This window comes from Balaenoptera physalus (assembly GCF_965194825.1).
Source record: "Balaenoptera physalus genome assembly, chromosome: 21".
Classification (NCBI taxonomy): domain Eukaryota; kingdom Metazoa; phylum Chordata; class Mammalia; order Artiodactyla; family Balaenopteridae; genus Balaenoptera; species Balaenoptera physalus.
This window is the reverse complement of record NC_138902.1, coordinates 38,898,167-38,912,313: the sequence shown is the minus strand read 5'-3', so window position 1 is coordinate 38,912,313 and position 14,147 is coordinate 38,898,167. Positions and strand designations below refer to the sequence as shown.

The 14,147-nt window shown below is 49.2% G+C and overlaps 1 protein-coding gene across 1 annotated transcript in view; it reads left to right on the top strand.

The window, feature by feature from the left end:
- LOC309651398 (uncharacterized protein) overlaps window positions 1-14,147 on the top strand; it is a 65,574-nt gene that overhangs the window by 33,764 nt on the left and 17,663 nt on the right. Inside the window, exon 4 of the mRNA XM_082444145.1 lies at window positions 5,993-6,163. The gene's annotated coding sequence lies outside the window, so the exon portion shown is untranslated. The remainder of the gene's footprint in view (window positions 1-5,992; window positions 6,164-14,147) is intronic.

Genomic DNA, 14,147 nt, shown 5'->3' with positions numbered 1-14,147 from the left:
GAATCCTCAGCAAGTCCCTCCCTGGGCCTTGGTTTCTTGCTTACTAAGAATGAGTTTATAGGGCTTCCCTGGTGGCGCAGTGGTTAAGAATCCGCCTGCCAATGCAGGGAACACGGGTTCGAGCCCTGGTCCGGGAAGATCCCACATGCCGCAGAGCAACTAAGCCCATGCGCCACAACTACTGAGCCTGCGCTCTAGAGCCCGTGAGACACAACTACTGAGCCCGCACGCCACAACTACTGAAGGCCGCGCGCCTAGAGCCCATGCTCTGCAACAAGAGAAGCCACCGCAGTGAGAAGCCCGTGCACTGCAACGAAGAGTAGCCCCAGCTCGCCGCAACTAGAGAAAGCCTGTGCGCAGCAACGAAGACCCAACGCAGCCAAATATAAACAAATAAATTAATTTATTTATTTTTTAAAAAAGGAATGAGTTTACAAAACAGGAAACAAACTTATGGTTACCAAAGGGGAGGGGGGGAGGAATAAAGTAGGAGTTTGGGATTAACGTATATAAACTACTATATATAAAATAGATAACCAACGAGGACCAACGAGGTATAGCACAGGGAACTCTACTCAATATCTTGTAATAACCTATAATGGAAGAGAATGTAAAAAAAGAATATATATATGTATATTTAACAGAATCACTTTACCATACACCTGAAACTAACACAACATTGTAAATCAGCTATATTTCAATAAAATTTTTTTTTAAAAAATGAGTTTATGAAATAGATAAACAACAAAGACCTTTTGTATAGCACAGGGAACTATGTTCAATATCTTGTAATAACCTATAATGGAAAAGAATCTGAAAAAGTATATATACATACATATATAACTGAATCACTTTGCTGTACACCTGAAACTAACACAACATGTTAAATCAACTATACTTCAATAAAAAAAAAATTTTTTTTTAAAGAATTTCACTTATTTATTTATTTATTTATTTATTTATTTTGGCTGTGCTGGGTCTTCGTTTCTGTGCGAGGGCTTTCTCTAGTTGCGGCAAGCGGGGGCCACTCTTCATCGCGGTGCGCGGGCCTCTCACTATCGCGGCCTCTCTTGTTGCGGAGCACAGGCTCCAGACGCGCAGGCTCAGTAGTTGTGGCTCACAGGCCCAGTTGCTCCGCGGCATGTGGGATCTTTCCAGACCAGGGCTCGAACCCGTGTCCCCTGCATTGGCAGGCAGATTCTCAACCACTGCGCCACCAGGGAAAACCCCCCCAAAATTTTTTTTAAAGAATGAGTTTGGCTCATACAATCTCTAAGGTCCTTTATCTTTTTGCGTTCTCGTCTGTAACGTGGGACGAAGCCGCTGCTTCGCGGGGAGCTTATGCACCGAGGAAGCCTTCGTTGCATCCAGGCTGGGTTAGGGACCCGGCACTCCGGTACAGCACGTGGACCTGCAGTCCTGGTAATCCTCCCAGAGCAACTAGGTGGCCGCGGGCAAGCTACTTAGCTTTCCATGCCTCAGTTTCCCCATTTGTACAATGGTGGTAATAAGAGTCTCTGCAGCCCCTGACCCAGCCCATGGCAGCACCGGAAGGACCCGAGTCTCCGGAGGGAATTGGCTCTGGCAGGGTTTGGGAGGGGCTGGAAAGGCAGGTGTGCGTGTAAGCGTACAGAGCTCGTCGCAGTGTTCCAAGGGCCTTCTAGATCGACTGCCGTACCTGTGCCGCAGAAAGGACGCAGTCCCGTACAAGATCCACTTTGTGAACGAGAGTGTGGGGGGCTGGAGGGACAGCTGTGCCCGTGGAGAGCCACTATTCAGCCTTCCCCCGGGAGAAGCCTCGGCGTTTTCCCCTAGATTAAGGCAGCCTGAGTCTGCTGTGGCTTTTCTCCAGGCAGCCCTCGTGCTTCCTCTTCGCCCTCAGATCTTCTGCTTCCAGAAAAAGCTAGATGGTCTGATTGGACCCGGCCTCCCCGTGCTGCCCTCCGCACCCCCAGCTCAGCGAAGCCCCCGCCCCTGCCTCACGACACCTGCGCTGCCCCCTGGGTTGAGGGGATTGACAGAGGAACACGCTTGCAGGAGGGTTCCTGGGCTAACGAGGAGACTTTAAACCCCTGGCTCCGGGGCAGGCTTTGCACCCTCAGCTCTTCTGGCAGTTTGGACTGGGTAGTTCTTTGCTGCAGGAGATGCCCTGTGCCTTGTAGCAGGAGATGTTCAGGGCATGTCTGGCCTCGACCCCCTGGATGCCGGTTGCACCCTCCATCGTGACAGTCGAAAATGTCTCCAGACGTTGTCCGATGTCTTCAGAGGCAGGGGGAGTGAAAGACAGGATCTCTGCTGGTTGCGACCACAGCTCGAAGGAGCATCTGAAGCTCCTGGGTTGGGGGGTGCTTGTCCCAGGGGAGCATCAGCTCAGGAGGTGCACGCAGCCATCCGTCCGGTGCGGGGAGGGTGTGCCGAGTGAAGGAGGCGGCACGGTGTCCTCGGTAAAGTCCAGGATTGGGTTTCAGTCATTGCTTGACTGCCCACCGGCTGTGTGATCCTGGACAATGTGGTCATTCAAAGCCTCAGTTTCCCACTGTTCAAGGGTGAGGAGAGTGAGAAAGTCCAGCTCACAGGATAGTGTAGGACAAATGAGATGCTATGGTACTGCTTCACGCATGTAAGTCATCATTATTATCAGACGGTAAATGGAACTCGTTCTTTACTATTGTGGGTGGACAGACTTGAAGCAAGGGGCAGATTTTAGTGAGACAGAAGCTCTAGTAAATAAAATGTTTCAACACTCGGGTGGCCATTAAGAGGGTAGTGAGATCTCCTTTCGAGGAGGTCTTCAAGCCAAAGCTTGAAGGCTATCTGTCCCCTTATCTAAAATGGGGTTCTTTTTGTTCCCTTGTTTCCCCTTGGTCCAGATCTTTCTTGCTCCTTTGTCCTGAAGGAAAGGCCTTTGTCAGCCTCTAAGAAGCCCAAGAGTTTACTAGCAGTTAGGGAGGGACGGTGTTTTCTGAGAAGTGACATCTCAGAGATGACAGTATGCATTGGTTCTGGGCCATGTGTGTGGCGCTCAGGCTCTGGAGAAGAAAGCGTTCCTCAAGGGCCCGGGGCTAGAAGGAGCTTCAAGACAAAGGCTGCCCGGGTAGCCGAGGCAAGAGAACCCTAGAGCTCACAACCGCCACTGTGCATCGCTAAGTGGGTGCAGCCCGTGTTGGCAGAAGACGCAGTGCGTCCTGTTCCGGGTCAAGGTGTGAAAACACGTAATTAGTGGTCAGCACCCGTTGGACGCCTCGTCAGAACGCGGACCTCAGGTTTTCTAGATGCTGCCCATTGTCCCCGTGGCCCGTGGAGCAGTGGAAAGAGGGGCCGAACGGCGGCACCGTAGTCTGTTTCTGACGGAACTGTTCCTCTTGATGACACTATGATTCACGCGCAGCGACACTTGTTTACGAGCTCTGAGGTTCTCGGATGGTAAAAATAAGCATCTCAAATGCACCGCATTAGTCTTTATAGAGCTGCACCTCTAGTGAAATAATGCACATTTCCCCTTTTTAATACATTAACTCTTACTTCTAACACTGAGTTAGAACAGGAGTTTTCAACCCGGGTTGACTTTGCCTCCCAGGGAACATTTGCAAATTTCTGGAGACACTTTTGTCATAACCCGGGGTGGGGGGGGGTGTGAGTGGCATCTGGTGCGTGAGGTCGAGGATACTGTTAAGCATCTAAGCGTCGTACGGTGCAGGGAACAGCCCTCGGGACCAAGGACCATCAGCCCAGAGTGACAACAGTGCTGAGGTTGAGAAACCCCAGGTGGAAAATAGGTCACGCCTCTCAGCTCTCCCGCTTATTATCCTGCCCCTATTCGTGCTATGACCATGTCGCCTGCCACGGGTGCCACGGGTGCCACGGCGTGCCTGGGTTCCAGGAACGAGGATTCACTGTGAGGTCAGTGGAAGCAACCTGGATGTTGTGGGCTTGATCTTACCCAAGATAATTAGCAGCAGAGCCGGCCACGCGCGGATTTGTTTCCCTTTACTCGTTGGCAAACAGCTGCGGAGCCTCTAGCCCACGGCGGCCGGGCTGTGGCCCAGGCCTGCCCGCTCCCAGCCGGAACCCGCGGGCCGCGGGCACAGGAAACGGGGGCTGGGCAGGATCGTGTGACATAAGGGCCGGGGAGGTGAGGAGGGAGATGCTTCCGCTCTGCTCCGAGGTCCTGAGCCATCACCGGGCTTTACGAACAATCCTGGGGGTGAGTCACAGCTACGGAAACCAGGGCGGGGCACAGACAGCATTAAGGAGGAGCCTTTCCGATGGAATAAATGTGCGTGAATTACTCTGCACCATCACGCCGTCCGCTTCACGTGTGGGCCTGGGTCCATTCGCCAACACGGGGAACTCCTGTGAGATTTGGGGTCCTCAGTCTGGAGGCCGTGACTCTGGGCAGACTGGGGAGGTTTCTCAGACGCCCTCGAGCGAGGCCTCTCACCGCCCCCCCGGGGTCCAGGCTGCAGCGGGGCACGAGGCTGTGGTCAAGGGCTGCAGCCCAGCCGGCGACACTCCTGCAGGGCCCCCCTGTTTGGACAAGTGGTGGCTCTGTCTCTGATCCGACTCAGACAACTCGAGGACAACCAGGGCCGCTTGATGCTGGAACATTTACTGTAGTGGATGAGATTAACCTAGAGGGAGAGATGGGCAGCAAACACAAATGGTGCGCACCTGTGTGTGTGTGTGTGTGTGTGTGTGTGTGTGTGTGTGCGTGTGTGTGTGTGTGTGTGTGTCTAGGAAAGAATCAGTGTGTGAGAAAACTGAGGCAGCAGAAATGACGGCGGAGCTAGTTTAGAGGGCGGGTCAGGGGAAGTGTCTCTGAGGAGGGAGCCTGTGAGCCGAGGTCTGGACAGGATGTGGGTGCAAGCTCTATGCGGGCTTGGGAGCGAGAGTCGTCTCCCTGCTGCTTCCCAAACCCGCTCCTGTGTGCACACAGGTACACGCATGCATGCATGTACACACATGCGCACGCCACACATACCACACATACATACGATTTCATGAGAGTCAGAAATAAAATTGTCAAGACTGTTACTATGTGAATATTTCTGGTAGACTTTGTTTTTTTGTTTTTTAATTAATTTATTTTATTTATTTATTTTTGGCTGCATTGGGTCTTCATTGCTGCACACGGGCTTTTTCTAGTTGTGGCGAGCGGGGGCTACTCTTCATTGCGGTGCGCGGGCTTCTCATTGCGGTGGCTTCTCTTGTTGCAGAGCACGGGCTCTAGGCGTGTGGGCTTCAGTAGTTATGGCACGAGGGCTCAGTAGTTGTGGCACGTGGGCTTCAGTAGTTGTGGCTCGCAGGCTCTAGAGCGCAGGCTCAGTAGTTGTGGTGCACGGGCTTAGTTGCTCTGCGGCATGTGGGATCTTCCCAGACCAGGGCTCGAACTCGTGTCCCCTGCGTTGGCAGGCGGATTCTTAACCACTGAGCCACCAGGGAAGACCTCTGGTAGACGTTGAATAGTGTTTTCTAAACTCCCATGGCGCGCCTGAGAGTTGGTCACAGAGCGCCAGTGTCTCAGGGAGCAGGGACACGGTTTCAGAAGCAGCTCTGCCACCTTCTTCACCTTCAACATGTGAAGAACTTTCCAGCAGACTTCAGACTCGCCGATGACTTAAAGGCCACGTCAAGGTCAAATAGACTCAGTGATTGAGAAAACTTTGCTTAGCCAAACAAACAAAAAAACCCAAACAGAAAGCAAACCCCAAAAACCCGTCTTATGGATTTTATGCAGGCTGGTGCAAAAGCAAAATGATGATATAGTTTAAAATTTTCTTGTTAAAGAAGGAAAAAAGACAGAGCCTGGAAACTTCCAAGAAAGGTTATTTAGTGAAGAAATCTGCCTCGTGCTCTGGAATCGTGTGTGTTTGTTTATGTGTATGGTTCTCATATCAGTCCAATCAGAGAAGCGAGTCAACCTGACGTCACTTTCCAGAGTTAATAATGTCATTTTTCTTACATTAAATTAACGATTCTTTTTTTTTCTCAGTGGTCCCGAGGCACAGTCTCCCTTTCCGTTCCCTGGGATGTGACGCTGTCCCGTCTGAAGCGGCAGAAGGACCTGTTCGTTCCTCCTCTCTGAAAGGAAGTGGAATCCCCTCTCCCTTCAGGAAAATTTACATTATTTCACTAGAGATGCAGCTATGTCAAGACTAATGAGGTAAATTTGAGATGGTTATTTTTACAATGTGAGACTCTCAAAGATCATAAGCAACTGTCACTGCATGTGAACCACAGGAAAATTTCTGTCAAAAATGTTTAACCAGCAAAACGCTTCACTTTTCTGTAAGTTAAAAAACAAGTTTAGTCGCAGTATTCTAAAACTGCCATTGACTGGCCAGAACTGCTTATTCCTGGTACAGGCCATGTTCTTAATGATCTTCATACTTTCAGGCGATAAAGTCATGAGAACAAAGGGCAAACAGGGAAGTTAAACACTTGGAAGACAGAGTTCTGCAGACCCTGACAGCGTGTTTCCTAAACTAACTGCACAACAGCAAAAAGTGATCACTGAACAGCTTCTGTCGTAGGTAGAGTGTTCGAATTTTAAATTCCTTCAAATAAAATCCGTGCGTAGGAAATGCACATCCAGAGTCTGTTTCTTCCATGGAAGGATAATTCCCATGAAACCACTGCTTGATGGAACTGAGGAAGGGATGAAGACAAAATCTAAAAATATAGAGTTGGGGCTTCCCTGGTGGCGCAGTGGTTGAGAATCTGCCTGCCAATGCAGGGGACACGGGTTCGAGCCCTGGTCTGGGAAGATCCCACATGCCACGGAGCAACTGGGCCCGTGAGCCACAATTACTGAGCCTGCGCGTCTGGAGCCTGTGCTCCGCAACAAGAGAGGCCGCGATAGTGAGAGGCCCGCGCACCGCGATGAAGAGTGGCCCCCGCTCGCCGCAACTAGAGAAAGCCCTCGCACAGAAACGAAGACCCAGCACAGCCATAAATAAATTAATTAATTAAATAAAATTTAAAAATAAAATAAAATAAAATAAAAATATAGAGTTACTTTCTTCATTTTGTGTAAAAGCTAAGAAAGAAGATTCTGAGTTTGCTGAAGAGTTTGTTTTTAACCTTTCTTCTTGCATCTCTGTGGATATCCTGGTGAGACTGTCTTGCCTTACAAGTGCTCTCGAAGCAAAGCACAGAAAGAGTTGAAATACACAGCATTCCCTGCAGGTAGCACAGCCCTCGCCCTGATCTGGATACACTAACAAGCAAAACGCAGACTTTAACCCTGGAGGGAGACAGCGGTCTTTCAAAATGTTCATAGGCCTTCACTATGGGCAATCAGTATTTCACACGTAGTTTTTGTTGACTCTCAACTAAGGAAGGACAGAACACACAAACAGAACAGTGACTGTCTGTGCTCAGTGCCTATAGGCACACTTCCAATGGACAATACGTGCGGACATCATTTTCCTTTTTTTCTGGGTGACGTTTGTTCTGATTATACTTATTGGAAGGCAATTTTTTGTTTGTTGAATCTAACAATAAAAATAGGACTAATTATTTGTATGTCTTTTAAAAAATGACAGTCGGGGGCTTCCCTGGTGGCACAGTGGTTAAGAATCTGCCTGTCAATGCAGGGGACACGGGTTCGAGCCCTGGTCCGGGAAGATCCCACATGCCGCAGAGCAACTAAGCCCGTGCGCCACAGCTACTGAGCCTGTGCTCTAGAGCCCATGAGCCACAACTACTGAGCCCACGAGCCACAACTACTGAAGCCTGTGCACCTAGAGGCCATTCTCTGCAACGAGAAGCCACGACAATGAGAAGCCCGTGCACCGCAATGAAGAGCAGCCCCCGCTCGCCACAACTAGAGGAAGCCCGCGCACAGCAACGAAGACCCAACGCAGCCAAAAATAAATAAATAAATAAACTAATTACTTTTTTTAAAAAAGAAGAAATATAGCAACACTGTAATAAGGCATTCATTTATTAAAATTAAAAAAATAAATAAATAAATGACAGTCGGCATACACAAAAAATAAAAGTTTTCGCCAGGGAGCGTTTGGGAAGCACTGCTCTGAAGGATGTGGTCATCCGGAGGGGAGGTGATGGGCAGAACCCCGGTTCTGATGGCTAGGCAGATGGAGCGGGGTTGCCAGCTCCGTTGGCACATTTTGGCCAACTTAGCTTTCTTTCTGGGATTTGGATTTCTTTGTTTTCTCTGAAATTGCTTTCTCTTTAAAAAGGTTGTGGTGGTAGAAACCTGGAATCCCTGGCGGGGTGCCTAGAAGGACCATTTCCACGAGCAAACAAGCTGCGCTGGCTGAGGGTCCGGGCGCAGGATGGGGCATGCCGTCGTCCTCTAGTGGTCGGACAGAGACCTGCACACACTCCACCTGCTGGGGATAGCCTTCCTCTCTCTCGTTACTCTGGAGCCTTAAAAAGACTTCCGTCCCTTTTTTTTTTTTTTTAAACACCTTTATTGGAGTATAATTGCTTTACAGTGGTGTGTTAGCTTCTGCTTTATAACAAAGTGAATCAGTTATACATAAACATATGTCCCCATATCTCCCCCCTCTTGCGTCTCCCTCCCACCCTCCCTATCCCACCCCTCTAGGTGGTCACAAAGCACTGAGCTGATCTCCCTGTGCTATGCGGCTGCTTCCCACTAGCTATCTATTTTACATTTGGTAGTGTATATAAATCCATGCCACTCTCTCACTTCGTCCCAGCTTACCCTTCCCCCTCCCCGTGTCCTCAAGTCCATTCTCTAGTAGGTCTGTGTCTTTATTCTCATCTTGCCCCTAGGTTCATCAGAACCTTTTTTTTTTTTTTAGATTCCATATATATGTGTTAGCATACAGTATTTTTTTTCTCTTTCTGACTTACTTCGCTCTGTATGACAGACTCTAGGTCCATCCACCTCACTACAAATAACTCAATTTCGTTTCTTTTTATGGCTGAGTAATATTCCATTGTATGGATAGATCACCCAAAATGAAAATAAATAAGGAAACACAAGCTTTAAATGATACATTAAACAAGATGGACTTAATTGATATTTATAGGACATTCCATCCAAAAACAACAGAATACACTTTCTTCTCAAGTGCTCATGGAACATTCTCCAGGATAGATCATATCTTGGGTCACAGATCCAGCCTTGGTAAATTTAAGAAAATTGAAATCGTATCAAGTATCTTTTCTGACCACAACGCTATGAGACTAGATATCAATTACAGGAAAAAATCTGTAAAAAATACAAACACATGGAGGCTAAACAACGCACTACTGAATAACCAAGAGATCACTGAAGAAATCAAAGAGGATAAGCTCCCGTCTCTTTTGATTAACATGGAAACCCTACACTTACATCCTCCCTTCTTGTCCCAGAGATTCTTAGGGATGTCTGCCTAGAATTCACTCAACTTGCTGCATGTTTTCATCAGCTAAGATTTGATCCCATCTTTCTTGAAGCTTGTAAAAAAAAATTAAAGGTTCCCCCCCATATGTCAATTAAAGATAATACTGTAACCTTGAATATACTTACGTAAACAAGCTCACCTCGGCAAGATTCTCATGCTCTTACGGGGCCACACATTCCTGGGTGATAATCCACGCTTTCGTTCGTGCTGAAGATCCCCTTTCCTTCAAGTTGTCTTATTATTTTAAATTGCATGTTTTAGGGACAGTGATGGAGGTTCTGTGAAACAGGTTTCCATCGCTCTGGCTCCTTTGGCTTCCCTCCCTCCCCCTTCTCACCTCTCTTCCTATATCCTTAGCCTGTCTTGTCTTGCGGAGGGAAAACTGCTGATAGGAGTGAAAACCCAGCCCCCGGCACGCGTGGACGCTGCTTCCCGGCGAGTTAGCTGTGTTACGTCGTTTATTTCACCCCTACAACCTCGGGTCTGCGGTAAGAACTTAGCGATGGGCGGTGTGTCCGCTCTGCTCAGGTGGGCTCAGTGGGTGGGGTTTTCTTCCCATGGACCACGAGAGGGAGGGAAGTAATGGAGACCACGCGTCCGCTGGTGTGGCTTCAGAGGCACCCTCACACTCGTCACCCACCGGCTCCGCAGAAGCTCTTCCGGAGTCCCTGCCGCTCCCAGGAGTGGCTGCTCCCCGAGATTCCCCAGCGCCTCTGCCCACTCCCTAGGCACCCCAGCTTCCCCGGCCTCGACTTCTGGGTCACCCTTCTCGCTGTGCGCTTTCCTAGCTTCTGTACGTTTCTCTGACCGGCTTGTCTCTGTGGTTTAGTCAGTTTCGCGCGGGGTTGCAGGCCCCTGTGGTCCACTTCACGCTCACCCAACCTCAGCTGCAGCCTGGGGCCACATTTCGGGGAAGAGGCTTAGAAATTTTCCAGGACTGTCTCATGTGTGTGGGGGGTGGGAAGCCCTTTCAGAAGGTTCTGGAACCCAGGTAGAGTTACTCCAGGGCCTCGACAAACACAGCCCCTCCCTGTGGGGCTCTCTGGGGGTGCCTCCCAGCTTCCTCCCCATCACTCGCTTGGATTTGGATGTACATCAGTCAGGTTCTCCAGAGAAACAGCACATTTCTTTAGTTTAAAGAATTGGCTCGCACCATTATGGAGGCCGGCCGCTGGCAGAATTCCTTCTTTCTGGGGGGAGGTCCGTCTCTGTTCTGTCCAGGACTTCAACTGATTGGATGAGGCCCACTCACGTCATGGAGGGGTGATAATAACCTGCTTTATTAAAGTCCACCCATTTAAATGTAAATCTCGTTCCCAAATACCCTCATAGGAACATCCAGAATAACGTTTGGCCAAATGCCTGGGCCAGCAAGGCCCAGCCAAGTTGCCACATAAAATGAACCATTGCAAGGAGTTTCTCAGGTTTGCTCTTCTCTGTCATCTGTCTCCCTTTTCCTTCCAGTGTGGGTTTCCAGCCATCAGAAGCTTTGAGTTGGAAGGCATTTGAGGTCCCTTAGGAATGTTGGCCATACCCTGGGGCAGTCCTGGAGGCTCTGGTCTTGAGTCCGGACACCTATTTCACACTCAGAGGCTTTGTCACATCAGGAAAGCATTTCAGTTTCACGAGCCTCATCTGTAGAACAGGAATCGTTATGTTCCTCTCACGGGTTTGTGTAGAGAAGGAAATGAGGGCGTACATGGGAGAGCACTTTTAAATGGTGAAGCACAATGGCCATATTTTAGATTGCGACCTATAGTATTGCAATCACCCCATCCTCTCTTGGAGATGGCCTTCTCTGTTTGCTCACTGGCAGGTCTGGTCACACGAAAGCATCGGCTGACAAGAGGCTGAGTCTCTGGTGAGAAGGCACCCTGGGGAGAGTACAGGGCTCTGTTTATTAGGTGCATCTGGCTCAGGAGAAGGCTGAGAAATCTCCCTGCTGGGGCTCCTGCACCTGCTTCCTACTCCATCTGGGCTGTCATCACCTCTGGCTACATCTGGCCTGTCAGGTCAAGACAGGGTACCACCTTCTCCTCCCCACCTGCACTCAGGGCGCACCTGTGGTTTGGGAGCTGCCCCAGGCCCTCCCCCAACACAGGCTCCAACCCCCCCCCCAGGGGATCTACGTTCACGCCCCGGGGAGCAGGAAGGGCCACCACCTGGACGCCCTTCTCCTGCGAGACCCCGCTGAGAAGGCTGAAGCAAAGACTCCAAAGATGGTCCCAACTTGACTTGGACAGTCCTGCTGCCACAGGCGAAATAAAACCTCACATTTGTACCGCTCTTTGGAAAGTCATCTAATTTGCCAGAGAACTAGGCGGGAGGCCAAATGGAAGTGGTCCTCCACTCCCTACCCTCCCCGGCCTATTTATCCATTTTAAATCTCTAGACTTAATGGACTTTTTTTCTTTCTTTTTTATAAAGCTTACACTTTGTATTTGCCAATTTTTAATTGAAGCATAATTTGCATAGAGTCAGGAGCAGCGATCCTGGATGTTCAGTCAAGCAATGGGATGGCTCCCTCTGGTCCCAAAGTTACCTTGTTTCCTTCCCACCTTCTCTCCAGCCCTCTCGAGCTCATGCCCACCTGGCAGAACTCTGCGGGCAGTGAGGTCGTGCCTGGGGTCCTAGCAGGGCAAGGACCCCAGGCTTTGTATTCCAGTAGTTCTGATGTGTTCCCATATTTTAATACCAGTGGTTGTCAACTCACATAGCTTTGCATTGTAGCTTATCTTTTTTTCTTTTTTAAATATATATGTTTACCTACTTTTCTTTCTTTTTTTTTATTAATTAATTAATTAATTTATTTATTTATTTTTGGCTGTGTTGGGTCTTCGTTTCTGTGCGAGGGCTTTCTCTAGTTGCGGCGAGCAGGGGCCACTCTTCATCGCGGTGCGCAGGCCTCTCACTGTCGCGGCCTCTCTTGTTGCGGAGCACAGGCTCCAGACGCGCAGGCTCAGTAGTTGTGGCACACGGGCCCAGTTGCTCTGCAGCATGTGGGATCTTCCCAGACCAGGGCTCGAACCCGTGTCCCCTGCCTCGGCAGGCAGATTCTCAACCATTGCGCCACCAGGGAAGCCCTGTAGCTTATCTTTAAATAATACTTACCACTGATCTTCAGCTGAACGGTAGGCATTAGACCTCTGGGAGGGGGAAAGGGCCAGCGACCTTGCCTGTGTTTGGCTCACGGCAGGGCTCAGTAAAGTTTGTTAAATCAGGGTGAAGAATCAACACCGAGAACAAAGACAGGCTCGGTCATTTTCTGGGCTCAGATCACGCGTGTCAGCTCTGGGGCCAGCAGTTGGAGGCAAGGCCGGGATGGCAAACAGGAAGTCCAGGGCATTGTGGGCTGTTTTCTGCTGATCTCAGCCTGTCAATAACCGGTGTTGTGGTCGGAGTGGCCCTTGTGAGTCTTCTTATGATGGCAAGATGCCCTCAACAATGACCATCAGGAAACTTTGAAGAAAAATAAGGTTTACTGCTCGCCAGATCTGGCATTTACACAGCACACCTGGAGCCACGGTCTCAGGTAGGGAGAGAGAGTGCACGGGGGGCCTGGGGTTTTGCTTTTATTTGGGTCTAGGATGGGGGCCTAGGGTTTCAAGACCTCACTCTTTACTGGGGAATTGAAAACATGAGAGTGGGAATTTAAAGTGTGGGAAGAGAAACAAAAAATCAAGTGGCCCAAATGATCAGTTCTGGAAATCAACCAAAGTCTCTGAAACAAAGGAGCCTGGGGGAGGGGGAGGCCGGAGCCGGGGCCTTCATCTAGCATTTTCTGGGGTTCTGTGAGCCAGTCTAGCAAATTAGCAAACCTGAGGCGGGAGGTATTGGGAATTCCTGAGTTTGCAGCCAAGCTGGGCAGTGTGGGTGAGCTGGGGACCCAGTAGTTGGCGTCTGAAGTGGGGACAGTCTTGTGGGACTGAGGCTTCAACCCTGTGGGTCTGACACTCCCTCCAGGGAGGTTAGCGTCAGAATTGAGCTGAAACGCTGGACACACAGTTGGCGTCAAGAAGGGAAAGCAGGGACTTCCCTGGCGGTCCAGTGGTTAAGACTCTGAGCTTCCACTGCAGGGGGCGCGTGTTCGATCCCTGGTCAGAGAAAAGATCTCGCATGCTACAAGGCGTGGCCAAAAATTAAAAAAAAAAGCAAACGGGGGTGGGTACAGACTGAACATACCTCAACATAATAAAAGCTACCTGACGAGCTTGCAGCCAACATCGCACTCAGTGATGCGCCGGCACTTTCTCCCCCTGCCTTCTCCCATGTGCACGAGCTATCTCTTAATAAAACCCTTTGCTCGCCTAAGAGTCTTGTAGAAGCGATATATGCTTCTATGGTTTTGCTGTCCAAGAATCTGGAAAGGGCCCGGTGACAGTATGTGCAAAGATTTTGGGTTTACTCTGAGTGAATCAGTTTTCCAAATCAATAAAATCCCTGTTGGCTTTCTTTATTGGTTTTATGAGGTGGATAGATAGATAGATAGGTAGATAGATGGATAGATATTAAATTTAGGAAAATGTAGCTTTTAAAATGATGTTAAGTTTCTCAGCCTCTGAATGTGGGACCCTTTTGTATGGGTTGAAATCGTATTTTGTGTCCTCACTACATTTCAAAAGTTATCCATATAACTTTTGCACATCCATTAAGTATTTCTGTTTTCTTTACTTGCTGATGTTGTGAATGATATCTTTATTCCACTATATTTTTATTTTACTTTTTTAAGATTTTAAAAATATTTATTTATTTATTTATTTG